The sequence below is a fragment of the Perca flavescens genome, chromosome 7, assembly GCF_004354835.1.
Source record: "Perca flavescens isolate YP-PL-M2 chromosome 7, PFLA_1.0, whole genome shotgun sequence".
Lineage (NCBI taxonomy): Eukaryota > Metazoa > Chordata > Actinopteri > Perciformes > Percidae > Perca > Perca flavescens.
In genome coordinates this window covers 18,779,187-18,787,219 of record NC_041337.1, presented here as the reverse complement: position 1 = coordinate 18,787,219, position 8,033 = coordinate 18,779,187, and the positions used below count along the sequence as shown (strand labels likewise).

The 8,033-nt window shown below is 43.1% G+C and overlaps 1 long non-coding RNA gene across 1 annotated transcript; it reads right to left on the bottom strand.

Annotated features, from left to right (window-relative positions):
- Nucleotides 1–263: 263 nt before the first annotated feature.
- Nucleotides 264–7,235, bottom strand: LOC114559191 (uncharacterized). The gene is made up of 3 exons (XR_003693032.1): nucleotides 7,090–7,235; nucleotides 3,244–3,475; nucleotides 264–1,826 (listed from the first exon to the last, which is right to left on the bottom strand). It is a non-coding gene; the product is annotated as an uncharacterized LOC114559191 (long non-coding RNA).
- Nucleotides 7,236–8,033: the final 798 nt, after the last annotated feature.

The window sequence follows — 8,033 nt, the reverse complement described above, 5'->3', positions numbered from 1 at the left end:
ACATAGCTCCACCTATTGGTGAAGTCAGGGAACAGCAAACAGAGCAGAATAAACCTGAGTTGCCTGATTCACATGGAGTTTGGAATTTAGCCACTGGGCCAAATCCAAGAATATTTAACATGCCAGGCCACGGCTGAACCGCACACCAAAACCAATTAATGATGCAGGATCATCTCTGCAGGAGCAAAGCTACATAATACATTTGGAAATTAGTTAAATGTATTTCATTTGTGTCAAGTGTTACATTATCAATAAACATTACATTTCTTACATATTTTTTTATTATTTCTTCTTTCTCATGCTACAATAACTTGCATGCCGATTTGGGTGTGTGGGTGTTCACAGCCAGCGAATGTGTATGTTCCACTAAAAGTAGTTGATCCCGTTATTACAAAGAGAGCTGATAAGAGCCTCTTGAAACACTTGAGATAAGCTTGTTAGCTCAAGTGCACTGACATTGTCACCAAACATGCAAGACATAGGAATACAAGTCAAGAAAAATGGGAGAAAAAACACACACAGTTCAATAGTAGTAGTCATTCACAGCACCAAAAAAACAATGTGCACAATAGCAAAACAGTGTCACATGAAGTGAAAATTACTGTACATCCATTCATCAAGATACATCATTAAAGCTGTCAAACATCAAAGGCCCTCACAGCTCATTCTTGAGAGACACCGATAGCCTCATTTATCATATTTGTTTGAGCAATGAGAGACAAGAGTGAGGCAAGACAAAAATGAGACAGGAAGAGACCGAAGAGAGCGCTTAGCGTAAAAGCCAGATAAAGAAAAGGAAATGAATGTTTAAAGGAATAAAAATGAAAAACTTAAATAAAGTGGACTACATGAAACAACAGAAAGATCAACAGAAAAGACAGCAGAAGCAACTGAAAAAACAAAAACACAAAAGAGAAATATAGAAAGTTTGTGATTAGATAGATCATATGAGAGATAGTTAATCAGCAACATCTCTGTTTGTAGTGGGACACCACCTGGACTGAGGCCTAACCCCTGAGGCTCTCCAAGCTAAGCATGCTGGTTCAGAGCTTCACACACCTGCATGCAGCAAAAATGTGCACGAAACACTCAAAACACTATCTCCCGTATTATTTTGAATATCTGTATCGCTTGCTCTCACCTTTATTTGACCTCGTGAGGCTTCCAGCACATCACTCACTTTAGTCCAGATTTATTATCATTTATCACTTTATTAACATGGGAAACATTTTGGGGTGAGATTGTATTGCTAATTTCTATCCAAATAATACTTGTAAGAGGACATTTTTTAAGTGTATGTGGCTTGTGATCAAATGGTTTTTATATATCCCCAGGCTCTTGTATTCTCCAAATTGCTTCAATAAATAACTTGTAAGTCTAATTATGCAGCAATTAATTGCAGCCAACATGGAATGCCCATCAATCTTGTAACTTGAAAAAGTATTTTCCAGCACAGCCTGGCAGTCCAAATAAGAAATTTGATTAGATTTTGCAAACACGTATGGGGATTGTGTCTGTGTGCCAGTTTGTCATTATGTGTGCATGTGTGTGTGACTGTGTGTGTGAACATGTGCGAGTGCCCATGGAGGTTACAGCCAGATCACAGAAGAGAGAGCTCCATCCCAGCAGCTCTCTGCAGTCTGCTCTCTCTGCCGTCTCGTCCAGTTGCTATGGCAGCAGCAGTGAAGGCTGTATCCATGGCCAAAGGAGGAAGCTGGCATCCCCCAATAACAGACCTTCCACCCCTCCTTTCTCCCCGTCTCCCCCCGCCAGGCTCCTGACCCGCTGGTGAACCTGCCTGGGGGTCGGAGGTCAATGGCTCAGAGCTGCCGTGTGACAGTGAGGGATGATGAGGGAGAGAATGAGAAAGAGAGGAGTTACACCACACAGATGGGGAGGAGAGATGAGAAAATGAAAAGATGAGACCAAATTTGATTACTATCAAGAGGTGGGGGTGTGGGTGGCAATTCCGCATTTTAGAAAATGGCTGCTGTTTTGCCCATTGTCTTTAAAATGGAGGTGGAATGTTGATTGTGTTGGACTTTGTTTTTGTTCCATAATTTTAGTGTTGTGTATTGTCTTATGGGTGCATGTTAAGCTGAGGGGGTTTGAGGTGCAGGGGACATGGGAAGGAGACATACAGTTTGAGATGGGGGATGGATTCACAATCACTTCCACGTTTTGGTGTATTGATTGTGTGCGTGTGTTGGGGGCACAAGAGAAAGGGTTTCTCTCCTTAACTGTGTACAATCCGTCTAGGGAGAGTAAAGGTATGTGTGAAGGGTGTTTAATGTTTAGTATGTAGTCAAAGGGGTTGATATGGTCGAGGGTAAAGGGGTGGGGGGGGGTCAAGTGAGTTGACCCCTGACCTCTCTGCTTCTGAAAGGTCAGACAGTCTTAGGTTAGCTCAGAATACAACTTCCTCACCTTCAAGAGTTGTATGCTTTTGATACCTAGGGGCCTTTTAAAGTATGCAGTTGTTCATCAGCATTTGTCAGCCGCAATTTCCCAAAGCAAAGATTTCACATCCTTCTACTTTTTTCCACTCAACGATGAAATGTGGTTTTAATTAAACTGGTTTTACCTGAACCTGTGCATTGAATTATTTTTGAAATAGTATTTAATTCCAGTGTGCGTGGCCTCGCACATTGGTTTGGTAAAATCTTTAAATGATCAAGAAAGAAAAAGGATTCATGAACCCCACCTACAGACACATACCACCACCACCACCTGCAATGTTAAAAACCTGTGATCATACATTATCATCAACCCTGCTGCCAATATAAACTAGGAAATCACCCACTACTGCCTGAGATAAGCACCACAGTTTCATTGGAGAGCACAGTGGCTCCTTTGAATGCTGTGAAGATAACATTACCCCCTAGTGGCTAATGTTTGCAACAGCACCCTGAAACTCGGGTATGAGTGAATGTCAACAGCCAACCATACAATCAATCTCCATCCTTGACACTCTGTGGTCCATACAGAAGCTATATGGAAGAGAGACTCTAAGACTGCCTATTCCATCTGATACACGCAATATGTCAGCGCTATCAGACGTAACTATATAATTTTCGTCCATCTTTGTCATTATCATGGGCTGGTGTGTAGTGCAGGAGCCAGTCAGTCAGGAAGCTCAACCAGAGACCCACACAGTAGCAGAGAGGGCATGGCAGAGGGTGTATGTTTGTTTCCACACACACATTCACACACACACGCTCAGGGTGCTATGCAGACACTTACACAGTAGCTCTCTCTGCTGCATCTTTTTTTTCCTGCATGTTCTCCAGATGTCGTGTCCTCTTCGTCACCCCGTTCCTCCGCTCTGCTCCACTCGGTTCCCCCGCCTGGAGACTTGTCACAGCCCCTAACCGCATCAAGAGCACTGCTAGATTGGATATACATGATCTGTCCATCCATCAATGGAGAGAGAGAGAGAGAGAGAGAGAGAGAGAGAGAGAGAGAAGTTGTCTATCTGTGAAGAGTGAGATAGAGACGCAACAAAAAGGAGAGGAATTGGGATGGAGTGTCATTTGTAAAAGACACTTACAAAAGAAAGAACATTTAAAGACATTCAGAAACAGAATTTTAAATTATATTCTTATACAACACATAACACATACAAAGTTTATATAGGACAAATCAATACTCTCTATGCAGTGTAAGTGATCCTTGGATTCTCATTGCTGTTATTAGTCACTAATGTGATTAGTCATAATGTACTTCTGTGGAGAAGTGGACTGGTTGTGTTGCCCTTCTCCCTGAAAAGGGAAAGACAGTTTCAGACTTCATCTGTGTCTTTATGTCCCCTCATAATCTGTCTCTCACTGAAGGTATAGCTGTTGATGCTGAATCACTTCTCCATTTTTTTGCTCCTTCCATTCTGTGAGCTGAATGAGCTGGAACACGTGTGTTATGGCCACTGTAAAATGTGTTACAATGTGGGCTCACATAGTTGAGACCTGTGGGAGCTGAGCTAACAGTAGATTTTTTGTCTGCAGGTGTTCCGGTCTGGTGTGATGGTTGCCTGTTGCAGAACATATTAATCAGGCAAAGTCTGCCAAGAAAAGATGAAATGTGTGATATGTGTCTCAGAATTTACTTTGAGGTTCCATATGTGTTTTGCATGTGACCTATGACAATTGTAATTATATTTGACATATTATATGTTGCCAATTTAAATCAAGGTGTAATATTATATATGATTATAGACTATTGAGGGTTTCCACAGCAGCAAGAGAACATAATTCTGGAGATGCTACCTTGCCATCTGTAAGAGTGTAGATGCAAATGACAGACATTTTTTCTTCAGCTGTCAAATAAATGAATCAAAATGCAAAACACAACACCTGACTGCAATAAAAACAGCACTCCTCCAACCATGTCCACCATGTACTGTCATATATTTGTTTGATGTTGAATATATAGTATACAGAGGGTTCAATCTGAGGTTGCCCTAACACTCTATTGTTTTATCTGGTGATATTCATCTATGTCTGCTCCTCTATCTTTTCCATACATTTCCAGGTGATGCGGTATCTTGAGCACATCTGCACACTCTCCTTATTCTCTCAGTCTCCTTCCCTCTCTCCTCTCCCTCTGTTTTTCCTCCCACCTGCCTTCTCCTATCTTTCCTTCCATTTTCATACTGACGCCCCCCACGCCTCTCTCTCTCTCCCTCCATCCCTCTCTCCCTTTCTCTCTGTCCCCTCTCCGCTCTCCCTCTCTCCGCTGTGCTCTGATGAATTGCCTTCCCCTCCCGGTGAACTCGACCGATAATCCTGGGGAAGCAGTAAAAGATCATCGATCAGCCCTGCAGACAGGCCCACAAGCCACAGCACAGGAACAACATGCTAACAACAAGCCTCTGCACTTGGCTCCCAGTCTATGTATATATGTGCATGTATGCGCAGGCATGCATACATGTGTGTGTGTGTGTGTGTGCATGTGCATGTGTTTGTATGCATGCAATGCACATAGGTTACATTTGCACACTTAATGCATGCATGTAGAAAGTTGGACACAATACATAATTTGTAGAGTCTATCTATGACTGCTGGTCGTGTTTCATGTGCTATGTTTAGCTCAAAAGGCATGTGTCACCCGCATGCTTAGAATACACTGAGGAGAGTTCCCTCTGCTTATCTTCCTTCCTTCCGTGATCAGCCCCCTGCTGTGTGTCATCCACTTGGAATGTGTGCATATGTGCAAACGTGCGTGTCTATGTGCATGTTTGTATGTGTTTGCCTCTTGAGTGTGTATGCTTGTCAGCATGTGTGTATAGTATTTGTATATGTATGCAGCACACACAGAGGCTATAAATCATCTGGCATTCTCCAGGCTCATCCTGAAGGAGAAGGGTAGAGAATGCACATGATCTTGGGCAAAGCTTGATGGCTATGAAATTGACCAATTGATTGATTGAAACAATTAATTTTGAACCATGCTTTTATGGCTGAGAAGCCAAGCGATCATTAGTTTGCAACAACCAAGTGAAGACAGCCAGATAGTTTTATAATTTCCACTGAAACATAGCAAAGCACTAGCTACCGCTCCAGGCTTAGGATAATGATAAGCTACCAGCTATTGGTTTAAGTTATATGACATGATATGATAGCTTGGACTGTGCAAAGTCATGTATGAAGTCCATTCGTCTTCATCCTCCATTTTGCATACAAAAATAAACCAGCTTGAGCGATTCAAGCACAAGGCATCCAATGGTCATTATTCTATCCCCTTAAATATGACAAATGGAGGACTGCTTCTATCGAATCCCATTCTTTACATGCCATATTACAATGCACTGCTGTTCGCCAGTGTGGAGGAGCTTGACCATAAAAAGCCAGTTGCTTGGAAAATAAATCTCCACTTTGACAACCGATGAACTGCTTTTCATTGAGGAAGCTCACCATTCATACTTTATCTCCCTTTTTATTTTGGAACTGTTTGTAAGCTGTCCTTCAATGCCTTTCTCTCTGCTGCCTTTGTTCCTAATGTACTGGCAAGGCTGACTTCATTAAGCCCTGTATGTGGCAAACACATTTATGTCCTATTATGATTTTTCCTATTTCATTTTGCCGTGATACACCACAGCACTGCCACCAAAGCGGAAAATAAAGCCCCTTTCATGCTTAAAGCCATCTGCTCTTTGTAAGCAAGGTGACACCCTGTGGCCAAAGCAGAGAACCGCGGCTCCAGCTGAAATCCAGCAAACACAAAAGGAGGACCAGCTAATATACTGTACAATGCAACTTGTTCCCACCAGAGAGCTAATTTTGAAATGAGAGAATGAATCCCATGTGGACAAGAGCAAGGCATGCACACCACCCCACAAACCTCAAAGGACACCTGCAACAGGTATCTAAGGCATTTGGTAAGTATGAGGAGGCGTTTCGGGCCATGATTCTTCTAATACTTGTGGAATGACTTAATGTGAGGGTGTGTGTGAAGGTGCGTGTGTCCCTGTGTGTTTTCCTGAGAGTGAAACGCCACCATGGACATTGACAGATTGCAGGGGAATGTTCAATTGCAGGTTGTTGCGTCCTGCTGTCATTGGGCTCATCTGTCATAAGGCAAGGCTAGCTGGGAGGCAGGAGGAGGCAGGAGTGAGGGGCGTCACTCCTTCAGTAGATGATGATCAGACCGGGGCTCCTGCCAAGCAGGCTGCTGGCCCTGTCTTGCTCCTGTGGTCCCCTGGAATTCTTCACCTTCTCAGTCAGTTCCAGATAAATAACACTACAGCTTTGATAACTAAGTGTAGACAGCACTATAAAGCAGTCAGGGATTCCCCCCACTTGAATACACTACACCTCTGTGTCTCTATCTATCTATCTATCTATCTTTTGGCCACAGCTGAGATTAATTTGGCAGCTCGGGGGATTATTTTGGCTGGATGATGAGACATTTCTCGCTACAAATGCCACAAACAGTTTCTCTGTTTCAGAGATGAGTCAATACAGAGCCCTGCAGGAACATAACTGATCTGACCTGCTCTCTCTCTCTCTCTCTCTCTCTCTCCCCCCCCACACACACACACACACACACACACACACCCCACCCCCCCCCCACAGACACACAAGTTTGCCTTACCTGTATTGCACTCCAATAACCTTTCTTATGTCTTTCCCACATAACCATTTACTGTACTTCCTCATCCTTCCTTTCTCCTTAGTTTCTTCTTCCTGTAATCTGTTGTTGTCACGCTGACACAAGGCTGCACTTTCACATGTGCACCCTCTACAGTCAAGGCTGGGAAGTGTTTGTTGTTACATGAGAACAGATACAAACAGGAAGGCCAATTACAGCCCAGCAGTCATCTATCTGTCAACCATTTGACAGGAACATAGCACAGCCAAATATATGACTCCCCCATAAATCATAGCATCTCACTCTAACTAGCCTGTCTTGTGTGAGTAATTAGTAGTATCATGCAGAAGCATTTTGGCGTCCCGAAATACCATTAGATCATTTTACTTTTGATTTTCAGTCACTTTTCTCCAAAACCCACACACTCAAATAGCCAAATGTTCCTGAAAATTATATGCATAAAACTGATTTAGGAGGCACTCAGGAAATCGATCATGCAACAGAATCGTTTAATGTTTAAGGAAGGGCCTTATGATTTGTGGATGTTGAAACAGAGTTCATATTCCACATTTCAAGATTAAAAAGAGGACCTTCTATTTTTATAGTGAGCCCTAACCGCCTTGTACCCCTTTGCAGCAGTCCCACCCCGAGAGCTCCATTGCTATTGCAGATGCTTTATGATGGGCAATTTAGCTTCAGCTGCTATCTGAGCCATCTCAGGAATGGACGCGCTTAGAATCAAGTGCAATAAAGCAGAGAAGGAAGTGAAGAAAAGAGAAGAGAAGGGGGGAAAAGAGCAAATAAAGAGAGACAACAAGCTTGTCTGGACAGCCCCTCTGGACAAAAGGTTTGGGGGTAGGGTCTCCTGTGGACACACACACACACACACACACACACACACACACACACACACACACACACACACACACACACACACAAGCACTGGT